Here is a 17,852-nt window from a genome sequence, read left to right as displayed (position 1 = left end):
AATTCACAGAGAAGTCCATCTTCTAATTTTGTCCTCAGTAGCTTTAAACATGCAAGTTGTTTTTCTGTGTATTACAAAGACTTCTTTTGGGTCTAAACTATGAGGTGAAAGGGAGAGTGAATCTTTAATCTTGGCCAATGAGGGAGGATTAATCCAATAATTGTGCTCGTGGAGATACAGATATCTCTTCCCTCTCTCTAGGGTGCAGATTATTTCTGCTAGAAGCATGAATAATTTGCACAGTGTGTGCTTGTGCATATTTTCCACTGTCCGATTAAGAGGTTGTATGTATGAAAACATCCCCTTGAACTTTAATCCTAGTCTGGAATGTTCCTCCACGACTTTTGTGAGACTGAGGTTTTGTAATAGCCTCTCTGTGGACTAGAAATTGTTTGTTTCTCTCTTCTGCCTACTGTTTTCTTGCCTGGGGGAATATGCAAGTGGCAGCTTGAAACTGGGCTTCAGTTTTACAGGGCATGTTCCTCTTTGTGAGTTGAGTATGTGAAAGAGAGGTGTGGGTTTTTTTTTTTTTTTTTTTTTTTTTTTGTTTTTTTTGTTTTTTTTTGTTTTTTTTCTTCCTTGCCACCTTCCCAGTCTGTGCAGCAATAAGACATGCGGAACAGGAAGATCCACAACAAAAGAGAAATGGAAATAAAAGCCAGAATTCAAAACAAAGCATGACATATTTTTTAGAAGTCTTTAGACTGATCTTTATAGCATTTTAAAATGTTGAAGAAAATGCACTATTGTTAAAACTTTTTGATGGTTTTATTTATAAGGTAGAAAAATATTTTCCCCATAATTGGGTAACTCTTAATTGTAGCAATTGCATATTTATCAGTGTGAGGGGCTGTTATTAATGTAGCTGTCATGCACAAACACATTTCTGCATTAAATCCATTTAGTATGTGCATTATTCGGTCTAGAATGTCACCAGGACATCAAAGCCCCCTTAGGCATAAGAGCACAGTGCCCTGCTGTGGCTGCAGAAAGGGCTTGATCAATAAATGTAACATGTTAATGCAGAGCAAATAGAATAAAAGATTTCTTTGACAAGACATGAAAAATCACCTTGTGGCAGCTGGCATGGTGATGCCATTTCAGCGGAGACACTAGCAAAGTTGATCTGACAAGTAAAGAGGAGAGATGATGGTTATAAGGTGCTTTTGTTTCAAACTTCTTTCTTGACCTGTCAGGTTTTGAAGGAGCCTGAATGGCCCTTTTTTGTCATGTGAAAATTGTAGTCTTAGGCAGTTATGAAGCAGTTATCTCTTCTCAAATTGTGAATGCTGCTGTTTAATTGATTCACTTAGCATTTGAAACTGTCACGCATTAATAATTGCTAAATCCTGTAGATACTGCTCCAGTGTGTCATGCTTAAATGTGTAGTTATCAGAAAATTAATATCCTTAATGAACCGATGCTTTCAAACTAGCATTGCATGAAATCTCTTTTGCCCTTTCATTTGCTCAAGGTATATCAGGCAGTTTTCAGTGAAACCCCTCCTGACAGTTGTGTGGTTTTATTTATTTATTTTTTTGATGCCCGACAAATGCCAGCTTTGCTTTGGGTACATAGTGTGCTCAATGACAATAAATATAGTAATTATGCTGGAGTTAGTAATTAACATAATTATAGTCAATTACGACAAATACAGTGCAGAGCCAAATAAATGAGGGTGAGAAATTAGCAAGCTAATTGATTTATCTTACTTGCTGCTTTTTCTTGCAACTAGCAGTTGCAGATTTTCTGCAGGAGAAAGAGTGTTGTTTACAAATAGCTGATTGTGTTTTGAAATGGTTCTGTCTTATGGCTCTCGTGTTTATTTTACACTGAGGTGAAGAGGATTGAAATATGGGGTAGTGGTTAGAAGGAGAAAGGAGCTGCTGTTCTGTCCTCACTGAATGCTTTGAAGGAAAATGTATGTACTTGTTTCAATTTTAGATGCTTACAGCATTGAAGGGAAAAAAAAATATCATGATTCTTCACAAACAAAACACATTGCTACAGAAATTTTGGTCATATATTTTAATCCCCTTAGATGTGGCCTGAATTATCTAGGAGACATCTATCTGTTTATTGACATTAGAGAGATCTGCACAGCACTGGATAGCTAAAGAAAGAATTCAAATTGTTCAAGTAATCCAAGTGTGTTGAAACAATATGCCCTTGTTCAGCCATCGGTTTCAATAATTTAGAACCATTGGACCAGTAGAGATGCATAGTATCATAACATTTGTGCACATTATAATTGCCTGTTTTGTTTCAAGATGATTTATAGTATGTTGTCTGAAATAAGTGTATTGGAGCTATGCAGTTAATCTGTTTCACTCTCCTCGTTTTTTTGTTTTCTTTCAAGCATGACCACAGTTTACTATGTGAAAAGAGAATTAATATGTTTAAGTATTAAAGATTTTGTATTTTTTTAAAAAAAGATGTTTAGTAGTAGCTGAGATTTCTTTCTTACTCTAAGAAAACGGTTTACAAATGTTTGTAAATTTTATACTTGAAATAGTTCACTGTTTCAAGGTAAGTGGAATTGTATTTAGAGACTTCAACAAAGAGATAGTGTTTTCCACAGCTAAGCAATCTGAAATGTCTAAATTAGTGATAATTTTTCTTCTGCTATTGCAGTAACATATCAAGTTAAATGAGTAGGTTTGTAGTTTGAGGTGGGTACTTAAAGTTTACCTGTAAGGGATGTCCTACAGTAAGCACAAGATGCTGTTCTTTAAGTAATGTTGAAATGCTATGAATGTGTGAAAATAAATGTACACTAACACTGCTAAAGGTGGTCATTCTTTAGAAGCAGTTCAGTTGCAAATCAATTTGCTAAATGAAATATTTATATACAAGGAATCATTTAAATTATTTAAAATTTACAGATGTAATGGTCTTTCAGATGAAGGCTTACATATTTATTAATCACTATGGACTACCTTATGCATAATTATCTTTCTATTAAAATAACTATGAAATAGTCTTATCCTACTAGATGGACTCAAGACAAGTGTGATGGTGGGTTCACTTTCTGCATGGGTAATACCTAAGGTGTTGTGTAGGATAAAGGTGTATGTCTATTGTAAAAATGGAAAGAGAGTACTACCAGTAACAAAAAGGTTTTTAGACTTCAAATATTAATTCTACTTTTGACAGTCGATAGACAATCAAAACTAAATCTACTCCTTGCTCTTTTCTTCCCCTCCTCTTCCCTCCCACCATGCTTCCCCCTTTTGAAAAGTGGCATTTCAACGGGAACCAGATGTGATCTGGGTAATGTATAAGGAAAACTTTTTTCCCCATTTGAAAACTTTGAATAATATTAAAAAATACCATTAAGATATACCTTGTCTCACATACAGTAGCCATGCCTTTGTTCTGTTACTTTGTCAACTTTAAATGTTGCTATAGAATATTTGCCTTTACATAGTATTTTCTGTGTCTGTTTTTGTGACTTGTGTATTTTCCTGCTGTGTCTTATTTGCAGTCATTGGTTTATTGTTGATATGAAGGGAACCAGTGAATGACTAATTTTAAAAATATCAGATTAATGGCTTATGGTATGTACTTAAATATCTCACTGATTTCAGCATACTGTGACAAGGATGTAAGTTGTTTTTTGATGGATACGTTATTTTTCCAAACTCAGTAGTATGTAAGGACAAACTTAGAGTATAAACTGTTGTATTTCAATCTTGTACTGATGGCTGTTATCTTCTTTAGTCCCAACAGCCTCTCTTTTTGTCCATTGATCCTTGCTTGACTTTTTATGGCCACATAGTCACTAACGGACTGTGAAAACACTGTAGTATATATACCTCTGACCTCCAGTGCTAGCCATTATCCATTGATTTACTGTATCTGACAGATCAGAACATAAGATTGTTTTCCATTCTGCTTTTCTCAAGAAGCCTTAACATTATGGAAGGTGTTGTCTTGAGAGCGTATCTCGTGGCAGAATTGGGCAAAAGCTTGTTGCCTGAACCTTTGGCGAGGGGGTCAGTGTGTGTTCATATTGTGCAGTGGAGAATTCTTAGGAGGATTACTAGAGCTGTTAAATCTGGTAAAAATGTTAAACATACTGCACAATTTGACATTAAGGAAAATAAGGTTGTGAGCTTGAACTGTTACATCCTTAAATATAGCAAGAGAATATTGCTGTGGTGGATGCTGAAAGTTGTTTTTATGGTGATATCCATCCCTAAGGGGCTGTTGCAATCATGAGTAAAGGTGAAATCTGCACTTCTGAACAAAGGTGAATAACAAACTCATTGGACTTGAACAGAGATCGGATGTCATATTAACCATCTATTGACTCAAGGCTGTTGGTAAGACCTTTTGTCTGAGGCTGAGCATTTCCCAGTGAATGGATGTTTGCATCACATCATTTTCTTTGTATTTGAATGAGCGGGCAGTGAACTGCTTTCTCTTGATCTGGTTTCCTGTATGAGATTGAAGTTGTTTTTTTGGAGTGATGTTGGAGGCTAAATCCACACAGTCTGCACTTGTTCTCTGGGTACCCGGAGGGCTTAATTCACTGGCACATTCAACCCAGCTCTTCTTGTGAGAACTGTAATCAGTCTTAAACAAAAATAAGCTTTTGTTTTGAATTCCATTTTGAATGACAGGAATCTGCATCAGATTGAGAGAAAATCAGTTAGTTAATAAATGGAAGACTACTGCAATCTATGGCAACTTTTTGCATTTGGAGGAGAAATAGGTTGATGCACTTGTTTTAGCTGTTAGAGAATGTCAGTAGATGGCAAATAATGTCTTGGTGACTTCTGCGTAGTCTGTGGTTATCTGGATTTTAAGACTAAGAACTACTTTTTTTAAAGAGTATTGGGGGTTAAAGAAAAGGGCATGATAAAGAGCCCATTATAAGTATAGTAATCAGATGGACCATTCTTACTTTCTGACTTCCTTAATTTCTCTTACTCTAAAACAGTATTTCCTCATCACTGCTGTTGTGAAACAAGAGCGAAGGACTGCAGAAATAACTGTTGTCTGAGGACAAGGAGCTTGACTGAAGGGAAGAACCTACATTAACCCTGGAGCTATTGTCTCTGTCTTTTCCTCTCTGTTTTGTTGAAAGGTATCTTCTCTCTTTAATGCAATGCACAAGATTCCCAGCATCTAGTTGCGGATGTAAAGAACTTGGCTAGTTTTGCTCACCAATCATTGAGTAAGAAGGCTCTCTGTCCTCCAGTATTCAATAAACCTGCTGAGTGGTCATGGTACAAATAGCTAGTTGGCATTTGGCAAGTAAAATCCTTACAAAGCTTCTGTTTATCCATTCCTTGTTTGTTATATGTTGTCTTGTGGTTTGTGCCATTTTTGATATCTTGCATTTTACAGAAGTCATCTTTATATAAATTATCTTGGAGATGATTTTTTCAGTTTAAAAAGACAATCCCCAAGCCCTTAGCTCATGCAAGTGTGAAGAATGAGTATCATAAAAGTGCAAAAGGGCCATGCATTTTTTTCAGGCTCAGGATCCAGTATGTCAAACCAGACATGCTATACGATAATTATACTGTCTTTAAGGTCATAGTTAATGCAGTGGTACAGCTCAGTTGCAGGCTTTACCCATGAACTTATGCTGGCAATCATGTGAAGTTTTATGATTTTTGTTTCTGTTTTTGTTTTGTTTCTCCTGGTCTTTCTTTTTGACCATGCTTGCCTGAGTGAGTTGCTCACTGGTAGAGTTGGAAGATCATTTTCTTTCTTTATAATTTCTTCCCCATTTTTGACTTAATTTGCCCCCTGAGTCCGTAAGTGGTAGCAGTGAATGTGCTTCATATAATACAGCCATAATAGTTTGTTCATTTTTAAAACCATCTCATTGCTCATGTTTGTAGGAACCCTTGCTATAGTGAAAAACTATAGAAATCACTTTTAAAAGAACGCAAATAAGAGATGCAAAATATCTAGTGTGGATAGTTTGTAATCCATCCAAAACTCAGGGAAGGTGATAAGCTCTTGTAAATTGGACCAAACTCAAATAGCTTCTCTTCAAGTGCTTAAGTTTCTAATGTTTTTCCTGTGCAGTTGGTATATGAGCTGTACTGGTAGATAGTAGTACTTGAATGTGTGCACACCTCCAGTTCATTTTTTCATAGAAAGCATAGTGCATGTGTGATGCTGTTGTCAGAAGTAGTTTACTGGCATTTAATACATATATGCACACACAGAGACACACACACAAACCCCCGTTTTGTATATAAACATCTTTATAATATATGTATAATGCCTTTATATATATTATGTATAATAAATTTTATATTTAATATATAAAAATTTAGGGGTGATACTCTAGTATTTGGTCTACTTTGATTCAGCACTTGCAATAGGGCTTTGACAGTGATAACCTCATACTCAACCTAGAAAAAAAGAACGTATTACTTATAGGTTACTAACAAAAAAAGATACAACACATCAGAGATGGATGATTGGGAGAGATAACTGCCCTTGAGGGAATTGGACCAAAATGGGAGCAGTCTTGGGGTTAAAAAGTCCTTAAGTAACAAGACATTACAAATGTCTATCTCCCTTTTGATTGTTTTATCCAAACCTACCTACATTATTACAGGTTTTTGTTATTTTTAAACTCTCTACTCCCTTCTTCACTCACTTCTCTATAAGCTCTCAGAAGTACTTAGTATTGGTCTTGGCATCAGCTCTTATTGAGGCTGATAGGAGGAAACTTACATCAGCATGATGATGTTAGTCCAATGGTGGCTGATGCATATTTCAGATTATGAGCTGTTTAGCATAGATACCAACTCACTGTGTTTCAGCTTGGTAAAAGTCAGGCTCTTGCTCTGTTGATGTTGTTGCACTGAAGACTAGAGTGACAAAGTTTAGCTTATTACTTTTCAACTCCAAACTTAATTTTTTTATATTTGTAAAACGAACAAAGGAATTTAAAAAGTCGTTGGGGATTTTTTTGGGGGGTGTGTGTGTCTGTGTCTGTGTGTTATTTTATTTTATTATACTTTATTTTATTTTTAGTATGAAGCTTACGTGCTCAATTCTCTCAGCTGGTTCATTTTTATATAACGTATTGGACCGATGCAACCATTTTGAGTACAAATGCTCAGTCCTTAATTTTTGAATTTGCATTAAGCACCATTTTTCAATGCCTGCTTTGCTGAATGTTAAAAGATGGGGGATATATATAGTTAAAATATACTTCATGGTATTGAAAATGTGGCTTATATTTTCCGAGCCAACTCTGCATTTCCCATTTGGCAGGTGGGCTGACTGATGCTGTTTGTTCCTTGTGAATACGCCTAATGGAAAGACATCATAGCGCTCAGTGTTTTTAAATTATATTCAGAAATGTGAGCTGCCTTTCCCTTAGAATGTTAATCTGCGATCAGACATGCCAACAGGGAACTTGGTTTATGAATTTACCAGAAAAGCTACCTATTACCTACATTTAATAGTTTGAAGATCAAAGTTAGCATATGTATTCTTTGTAAGAGGCATGTACTTGTGGTGACCTAAATGACTTCTTTAGTAATTAGTTTAGATATTTATTCCTCATCAGTATTTTTTCTTTTTTTTTCTTTTTTTTCTTTTCTTTGTTTTTTCATTATGTCAAGGCCAGTATATTTTAATTTTAAATCCTTAGGTGTTTGGGAGCATCCAGTTACCTACTTAGAGCAACAGAGCAGCTTTTTATGACCAGGATATCGCTAGTGAAGTTTTATTTTGGTGACAGTGGTTTGAGGTTTTTGTTCATCTATTTTTGGTCTCATTCTCTTTTACCAGATGCTAAAAATCTGTTTTGTCTCTGGAGCGTAAAATCTCTTAAAGCACAAGGAAATGCAGCAGAATTGTCCTTGAACCATTTTAGATATGAAGGGTCTGAGACTTGCTACAGTGCTATGACTCTGCAAGGCCACATGGCCACAAAAGCATGGGATGAGGATGCTGTGTTTTAGGCTCCTAGGACTTTCAAGACCTTTTAGCTGGAGAGGAAAGATGAAAACTTGACCTGGTTACGTAAGAGATAAAGTGTAGTGATTATTTTAAAGCACTTAAAGGCTGAGGGAAAGATGTTCTAGATGTGCCAAGGATTAACAATATATTGAATATTCAGAAAACTCTGCTTCCAACACAGTTATGTTAAGATAATTTGACAGTCCAGTGTGTGGATGCTCAAGGATCTGAACACTTTCTTTTTCTACATATTTTCTTGCATTTAATACACTCTCTATCTTGGACAGTGAAGTACTTTTTGGAATAGCACAGAAACAGTCATGTGTGAAGGTGGTTATGTTGGAATGACTTTGGGAAAAAATTGTCAGATACTATGTTTTCTAAGAAATGCAAATTAGCCAACTAAGTGAGAGGCTGTGTATGTGTCCAGTTTACTTCTTTCCCTCACTCTGTGCCTTCTTTTCTTCCTCCCCACTGCCTCCAGCTCCTTAAATCAGCAGAAGGGTGCTGAAGGTGCTGCTGAGAGGTTTGGGTGGAGGTGCAACGTGAGGTTCTTGCTTTCTTGCAAATGCTCTTTCTTTTGTTCAATCTGTTGCTTGCAATCAGGAGCCAGGCATTAGCTAGCTCAGCTGTTCCTGTACAGTATTGGTTCCAGTTCTACCAGGTGCACAATTAATAAATTGTCTTCCAGCCTAAACGGGGAGTGTCAGAGGGTAGTTCAATTTCTTTCACTGTTAATGCTTTGGCTTCCTTTAAATAAGTTATATCAACAAATGGTCTGTTATTTCTACTAACAATAGGGCTTTTGAAATGTGGAGGTATCTCTAATGAGAATCTATCTCAATCCATTTAATGTGGGCTGCTGCTTTGCCACCGAATTAGACTCTGGTCACTGCAACCACAGGTGGTTTGAAACAAGAACTTCACCTGCATTTAAATGACTGAGCAACAGAAAAGAAGTTTCTAAAGTCAAGGAGACTAATACATTACTGTAGATTTTGTTTTGACCATCATTTGTCTCACTTTCTACTAATTGGTAAATGGAGGAAGAGAGGACATATATCTGTATTAGGCTAAAAGTGAACGGGCAAGTGTTTCCTTGTGTGTTTTAGTACAGCAGATGAAAATCTTGGTTGCTGTAGCCCTAGTATTTTAAACCAAAGTAAAAGTGTGAAGTCAGCTTTAAGGTACTGTCTTGCATGTGTTTTTTTTTTTTTTTTATTTTCTTACTGTGTGGGGACAAATGTGCACTGGAAGCAATTAACACTAATGGGGGTGGAAAAAGTAGTGCTAGAAACCCTTCAAGATAGCTGATAGTTATAAAGGTGATACTTGTAGGCATAGCCTATTACTATCATATAATCTGGAATGAATAAATAATTCCTATGTTGTAGCAGATACATCCTAGCAGTAGGCAGAATAGTGTCATTGTATACACAGAAGCATCAAATGTTTCAGGTTCTGTACCTTTTGTTTAATGCACTGTGGGGTCATAATCTAAATCAGATTTCCTGAATGATTCCTTGACTGCAAATTTTCATACAGCTGTCATTCTTAGCAGGGAAAAAAAAAAAAGGAAAAAGTCTTCTGCACCCTAGGGAGCAGAGTGAAACCCTCTTCACACCCTTTTTTCCTAGTAAAAAAGCACAAGAAAGTCTACAGAAAAGATATGTAGGTACAGACTTATGTTAAAGGCTCATATGTAAGTTCCTAAAATCAAATAAAAACTGAACTTATCTCTGCAGCAAGAAAATTTGCGTACTTAAATTATACTGCTGCTTTTCAAACCTTTTACCACTTGCAGAAAATAGTATTTCCTTTCCCTAGATTTTGTATGCTAAACACAAGTGAGATCCTTGATGTTTGAATCTATCCAGTTGAACAGAAATAACCTTATTCATCTTATAGAGTGCATTCATGTCTGTGCATGTATGTAGAAAGCTAGGTGTTACTCATTTCCATCCTGTGCAGGTCTATTTTTCTGCAATGTTTTTAAATCTGTTCCGTGTCTTTTTGCTACAGAGCAATTTTATTTATTTATTTATCTATCTATTTATTTATTTAAAGGCCTCTGTGTCTCTTTAAGTGCTCATTGAACAGAGAAGGTAAGTTGCTGTTAAAATTCCCTCACTGGTGATTCCAGCTAAACCAACCACAACTAGTGTATTAAAATCAAACAAACAAACAAACCCCACCCCCCGCTTTTTCCTCATTGGTATCTAGCTAGCAGAGTGCATGAGAGTAGGAGCTTTGACCCCAGAGCGCTTCACATGATAGACTCATTTCAGATTCTTGTGTAAATCATACTAAGGCTCCATGTATAAACTTGACAGTATCTCTCTGTGCTTGACATTGTAACTTCAAGATTTTATGTTATTTAAATATACTAAAATGTACCCTGTATAAAACTGCAGGTGCTGCTACATTTCTATTAGAGCACAGTGACACTTGCCTTAGAAAAACTCTGAGGCTGGTGAAAGAGTTAAGCAAAGCAGCCAGAAACCATTTTCAGCTTTTACTTTGCAGATACAACCTTTTAAGCATACCTACATTTACCTGCAATGGCAATCGTTTTGCATTTTAATGACAAATCAAGTACGCTAACTTGCATTTGAAACGAAAGTGCCTTAAATGTCTCTGGCTGTCAGAATGAGATGTTAGGAGCTTGATGAAAAGAGAACAAAGAAGACAAAGTATGAAGCCCAGATACAGAGCAAAATGAAATAAAACCTTGTATGGCCTGTCAGGGGTGTCAGTTGATATTCCTATCTAAAGCACATTATAGTATTACTTTGCAGCTCATAGCTTACTCATCTGTCTTTTTTAATTCATCACATTCTAGCCCACATCTTTTAAGTCCCATGTGTCAACAATGGAAGAAATCTGTTAATTGACAAATGAGTGTCACAAATGTGAATTGGTGCCTTTACATCAGAGGCAGGTAGTCTCTGTTGTTTTTTGTCGGCTCTATTATTGGCATAAGCCAGTGTAAGACATCTGTCTTTGCCAGAATGAGAGATGACAGCCAAAGAAGGGCTGTCATTGTTTTAGTGCATGTTCATTCTGCCGAGATACTGTATAAAGATAAAATGTCAGTTAAAAGAATATGAAAAACTATTGGGAGGAAGTCCTTAAATTACTTGGGAAGGGGATCCGGGAATTGGTGCCAGAATTGAAATCCGAACGTTCCAGTTTGCATCTATCACATCAATTTAAAAATAATACTTTCTGAGTAACTGGGTCAGTTTATAAGGCATTTAGGAAAACGTTATGTTGTGTTTGCATAATTAGCTCATAAGATGGAAGGAAAAACATACCTACACAGGATATGAGTTTATTACAAGTTCATTTTTCAGACATGTATAGAATTGTCTTGGTAAAAATATGCTGTGTAGCATCTCTGGCGTTGATTTGCATCTGTTTTGAAATATTGAAATTGCTCCTTTCCAATTTCTTTTTCTGTTATAGTTCTATTTTAGATTGATGAATAACATAATGAAATAAAAAGCATAGCCAGCTGTGAATTGATGAGACAATTAATAGGGACAAAATTATTAACATAGTTCTGGGGTGTCTAGAGGGTGTACAGTATACAAAAGTTACTCCCAAATCACTAAATCCCTTTATTGCAATAAATGACTTTTTAATATTGGATAGTGAAAAAGAGAGGAGGAAAATGTTTTAATGGAGGAGGTGGAAAAGGAGAATAGAATAAAATGTCGTAAAAGGCTGCCATTTTGCTTTTTACTTTGGATCAAAAGTCATAAGAAAGATAGATCAGCACAGTAATCTTCAGCAGCTTTAACAACCATATGCTATAGGTGCTACAGGACACTCCCCATGTGCCCCCCTCCTCCCAGAATGACTTGAGACTTGGATTCCAAATGGCCTTGTCTGAACTTCAGGGTTTTTGAGGACTATGTTGACAGAATCTGGTGAATTACTAACTCTTGATCTGTCGGGAGACTGGCTGTGTTGAAATATCAACATGGATGTTTCTAAACAACAATTTATTAAAAGTCTTAATTTTAAAATTACTTGGTTTTGCATTTTAAATAGAGCTGTCAATATAGTAGATTTTAGAAGTTCTCAGTTTTGATACTATTTAATACAGGTAGAATTTAATTTATAACTTTGTAGGATTTGTGTTCTTTTTTTTTTTTTTAAAATATTTTTTTAAAACTTGCTTCCATCAACTAGTTGAGCAGTAGAAAAAAGTCAAACTGATGTTTCTCCCTCCCCTCCCCACCATCCAATGTGGGGCTCTCAAATTTTTTTTGTCTTTGATAACTATGTTTATCTCCAAGGTGCCTCCTGGCTGTTCTACTGCAGTCTGTGGTTAATGTTGATTGCAGTTTTACTTTTAATTCTTGAGACCAGTAACAAAGTTAAATACTTCTGATAGGTGCTAGTAATTTTATGGTCCTTTTGTGTCTTAGGGTCTAAAAAACTAAGAATGAGTAGCATACAGCTTCCTTTTATTTTAACTCTTTGGACAGAAATATTGCAGCTTTGTAAATAGATCTTCCTTTAAAAAAGAATACTGAGAGAAGGTGATTTGAATCTTTAAAGCCTACTTTTTTTTCTTTTTTTTTTTTTTAAGGAAAAAAAGCCCTAGTCTTTTCAAAGTTCTTTGGAATTCATTTTGCTAGACATAATTTTAAAAGATTATAATCCATGAAATTTAAGAAGTATTTTCTGCTTGTATACAAAGGTTTATGCGCCTAAATTGAACAACTGTAATTTTATTAGTGGAAGCCTTGTTTTTCCATTCCCAGGCTTCACTGGTTCTAACTAGATGTTTAAATTTCCAGTCAAAAGCCATCCTGTTGGTGGTTTTATGTAGAGTGCCAGGCATATCTTTTCAGGCACGGTTTTTAGTAGTGTGCTCTCCGGTTCAGTTTCCTTTGAGAAGTGGAAAGACAGCACTGTCTCTATTTTACAGATGGCAAAACTGAGATGTGAGGGGGCCTTGTTGATAAACTATAGATGCCTGTGATGGTGCAGCCCCCTGGGCCACTCTGAGATCTCAGGATAAGCCATGCATGTTTTGGGAAAACCTCCCATTTTGCTATTACCTTGATTACAAGTGCAGTGACATTTAGGCGTCAGCCACTCTTTGGCCACTCCTGGGCTGCTGCCTGAATGGTACCTCAGGACCACTCTGATATTTCAGGGTAAGTGATGCATGCTTTGGGAAAAACTCGCATTGTGCCGTTATCTTGGTTGCAAGCGCAGTAGGCTGGGACTGGGGTGGCCAGTCATCCCCTTGACACACCTGGGCCATCTGCTGCCTGAATTGTATATCAGAATGACTCAGCACAAATTGTGGCCAGAATGCAAAATAATGACCAAAGCCAATCATCTCGAGACCCTATAAATAGTCCAAGGTGAGACCTTTTGAGCTCTCTGGGACCACAGAGGCCTGTGTGACCCAGTGTCTCCCCCTGAGCTGGGACGCCTCTCAGGGCAGATTTTGCGAGAGTTGAAAGATCTCTGTTTACAATTTCACAAGGACTTAAAGGCCTGATTTAGCAAGGTTCGCTGACCGTCTGTTGATGAATGCCAGCACATAAAAGTGAGTAATTCATGAAACTCACAAGAGGGAAATTTTTGTCATAACCTCTATGTGTGTGTGTGTGTTGGGGGGGGGGGGGGTAAAATTTGGTTCAGAACTGTTTTATCTGTGCACGTACATTTGCAGTTTGGTTCAGAACTATTTGCCTGTCTCTGCGTGATTTGGTTTGGAACTATTTGCCTGTCTGTGTGTGGTTTGGTTTGGAAATATTTTCCTTGTCCATATGTGGTTTGGTTTAGAAACTGTTTTCTCTGTGTGTGTGTGTGATTTGATTTAACCTCCATCTGTGTGCAACTCTGCTCTAAGTTTTGGATGATCCTTGCCATTTCCGAATCTTTAACTAAGTTGCAAATTTGATTGTAACAAATTCCATTGAATCACTCTGTTAAATTGGCTGCTGATTAAGTACTGTTAAAATTATACAACCTAATCTTGTGAGCTATCTCAAAAATATTAATATATCCTAGATTGCTGCTAAACCAAAGCCATATAACAAAATCTCATTCACGACAATGCCAAGTATCATTTTCAGCCCTTCATACCAACTTGCATAAACTGCTTCTGCATGTTGTGAGAAGTGATGGTTGACACCTGTTCCCCTGTCGAATCTGTAGTGATCCTAAACGTAGTTTATTCTCATGTGCTACTTTGCTGATACACCTGCTATCACATAACATAAAGTGCAGCTAAGTAAAAATTAAATGCATTGTAGACATGGAGGACCTTTTTTGTCTTCGGGTGGATCAGGATTTTCTCATTTGTTCCCTTGTGGTTGAATGGTATATAATTGTAAAAATAACAACAGTAACAACAACAAAAAAATGCGGACAGAGACTGTATCTTCTATTGTTGGTGGACTTTCTTTCTTTCCTAGCTAAAAATGAATTGCTGATCAGTAAGGATAAGTAGGAAGACCAGATCTCATCTCTAAAAGAAGTGAATGAACTTCATTGTGAAAATTCATGTGTGGGAAATACAATTGGAGCTAGTTAGGATGCCATCCTGTTCCATATACAGTGCTTACTGCAAGATGCTGGGTAAAGCCTACAGAAAAAATTCAGCTTGTAGAATTCAGCTATGGGGGTATGTGTTTGTATGACAGTATTGTCACTGTTACATTAACTCTAGAAAGGAAACATACTGGAATTTAGATACAGAAATATTGTACATGTGTGTGTGCATACCCTCTTGGCAATTCCCCTCTCCTAACTGCCAGCTGTCATACAGAATCTGAAACGGACAAAAATTTATTGGGTATTATTTAGAAACATGTCGGTGGTAACGACTGGATCTCTGATTTCAATTACCACCTACTAAATTTAGGCTAATGTAATGCATTTGTAGACCTGTTGAATGCACTTGACATCATGTTTAAAATATTTGAAACTGCACTGTTTTTTAATATCATATGTTGACCACTTTCTTTTTCCTACACACATCTGGTGCATGGCAGCAGGCTTCCCATGTGACCTATAAAAACTTCAGTTGTGCTAGTTTGAGACTTTCTTTTTTTCTTTAAATAATATTTCAGCTGAGGAGAATAAAGTAGTCTGAGACTACAATACAAAAATTGGCTTAATGAAACACTACTCTAAGATCTGTAATTCACCATTTTTTCCCCTTTTGCAATCAGTGTGTAAACAGCATTTTAAACTTTATTCCTATTGTTTAGCTTTATCTTTTAATTGCAAATCCTTGGGATTTAGGTGCCTTGGTTGCTTGGGTGCTCTTAAAACTATTTTAATAACAAATTACCTATAGTTACTATTTTTTAGAATGATTGGGTGAGATTTAAGGTGGAATCTGTGATTTTACGCTGTTTCTGTTGTTAAATTAGCAGAGATTAATGTTTAATTTCAAATTACATTGAGTTCCGCTTTACTTACTCTGCGAACATTTTATGTGCTATTATTTTAGGATTATTGAGGGGAATCTTTTTAAAAATATGCTTCCTTTTCCAAGTATTGGAATACTTTGTTGGAGTGCTGCAAAATACTTTTCTATCTTCCGATCTTATATTCTTTCCCTACCCTTCATTCTCATATATTTATTAAATTTATGTGCTGATGTTTGCAACTCTGAGCTTGCCTTCTAACTCCTGGAATATGTTGTGGTTTAACTCCAGCCAGCAACTAAGCACCACAGAGTCACTCACTCCCTTCTCCCCCACCCAGTGGGATGGGGGAGAGAATTGGAAGGAAAAAGGTAAAACTTGCGGGTTGAGATAAGAACGGTTTAATAAGAAAGGAAGAAACTAATAATGATAGTAATAACAGTAATAAAATGACAATACTAATAAAAGGATTGGAATATACAAAACAAGTGCTACACAGTGCAATTGCTGACCACTCACTGACCGATGCCCAGTTAGTGCCTGAGCAGTGATCCCCTCAGGCCAACTCCCCCCAGTTTATATACTGGGCATGATGCCACATGGTATGGAATACCCCATTGGCCATTTTGGGTCAGCTGTCCTGGCTGTTCCCCGCTCCCAACTTCTTGCGCCCCTCCAGCCTTCTTGGCTTTCCTGGGCACGAGAAACTGAAAAATCCTTGACTTGGTCTAAACACTACTTGGCAACAACTGAAAACATCAGTGTGTTACCAACATTCTTCTCATACTGAATGCAAAACATAACACTATACCAGCTACTAGAAAGAAAATTAACTGTATCCCAGCTGAAACCAGGACAGAATAGTAACTGTTGAAGGCATTTGATTCATAGTACTCAAGTACTAATCATCACAGCTTTTAATTTGTCTTTCAATGATTTTGTGAAAATAGTATGAGCTTTTAAAGTTATGTCCACATCTGCATGCAAATAATGTAAGAAATAAATAGTCTCCAAATATGTGTAGGCTACTTTGAGTAAGTCCATTGTCCACATCTTGATAGCTGCATAGACAAACCTGGGGAATTTTGGAAGAATAAATACCCTCCTCCTTTAAAACAAGATCCTGGCTTGCTTCTACTAATTTTGCTTTGTTGTGGTTTCTCATGTGTTGGAGTATATTTTTCAGTAGTATTCTCAGTGGTGGTTAGCAGGTTCTTCTTCTTCCTGCCTAATGCTTCCAGACATCCTTTAGCTGAGTTATCCTTGAGAATCTTAAAATTATTTTAAACTGAAATTGTTATAAAAAAAATTCTGAGCATGTTATCTTGTTTCTGAAATACAAGACAGAATAGCTGGAGTTTTTTGAAAGGGTATTGGAAACATGCCTTCCGGGAGAGGAAACAAATCTTCAAGATTAAATTTCAGTAAAGTTGGATGTAGGTCTTCTGGTGAAATGGGTAAGGATGTACAGTCTTACTGATGATTTGTCATTTTCAAAATTGCTAAGAATGTCTTGGATGGTAAGTTTCAGGAGTAATTTCCTCTGATGCTTATTTTCTGGGGATGTTGTTTCATTTTGGTGTGAAAATTGTCTATGATTCCTTAGAAATTCTCCAAGCCCAGCATGGGTGCAGCTGGCATCCAATAATTGCAAGAGATCTACTTAGTGGCTTCATGGTGTAATCAAAGTTACCATAGAAAAGGAGCAATGTTTCCCATTCCGATTTAAGCTTGTCCAGTACAAGCCTAAAACTCATCATCGATCACAAGTCACTGAAAATGCCTACATAACTTTATTACATCCATGTTATATATTAGATATATTTATCTTCCTTTCATAGAGATACATTTTTCTCAGTGGAGGTTCCCTTTAACATGAGCCCTACATTGGTTTTCTTTTTCCTTGGATGTTTGAAAAATGAAAGTTAAGGCCTGAGAAGTCTTCAAAGTATAAATTTCAATCATAAACTAAATAACAGACTTTTTAAATAGCTTGCAGAAATTGCTTTGCTCTGTTATATATTTCTTTAGTAGTTTGGGACCTCCTGATGAGTGGATTCTGTTGTGTGCCATCAGTTCTAACAGGCTTTGTCGTCCCTACCAGAATGGTGAGATTTTGGCAGAGTGCTGGGTGGGTATTTCACTTGTTTGTTTTGATATGTTCTAATGATAGTATATGGGTTTTGCAAATATAAGGAACTCCTGCTGCTCCATTTTGCTAACCTTTCTGATTGCTCTGTACTCAGTTCTTCTCAAATCACTCCTGTGCTGCCTGACTGCCACCTTGGATGACCCAGTTTTGGACAGTTTTGCTGGCTTCCACTTTATTCCCACAAACTCTTCTAATCTGTGTGACTGCAAAAATGTTTCCTCTGCTTCCAGGTATCTTCTCTCCCTTGATAGTGTGGTGCCTGCCAACCATATGTTTCTACAGCACCTAACTGTACTTTTGCCTTTCTTTAAATCAATAGGACAGTTATGGCTTTCAGT

The 17,852-nt window shown here is 36.6% G+C and overlaps 1 protein-coding gene across 1 annotated transcript in view; it reads left to right on the top strand.

Annotated features, from left to right (window-relative positions):
- The window catches only part of LRMDA (leucine rich melanocyte differentiation associated), a 692,212-nt gene that overhangs the window by 9,877 nt on the left and 664,483 nt on the right, over positions 1-17,852 (top strand). The gene's annotated exons all lie outside the window — the stretch shown is intronic.

Source organism: Accipiter gentilis, chromosome 9 (assembly GCF_929443795.1).
Source record: "Accipiter gentilis chromosome 9, bAccGen1.1, whole genome shotgun sequence".
Classification (NCBI taxonomy): domain Eukaryota; kingdom Metazoa; phylum Chordata; class Aves; order Accipitriformes; family Accipitridae; genus Astur; species Astur gentilis.
Note: the sequence above shows the minus strand (reverse complement) of the source record. Positions and strands in the feature narration are given on the sequence as shown.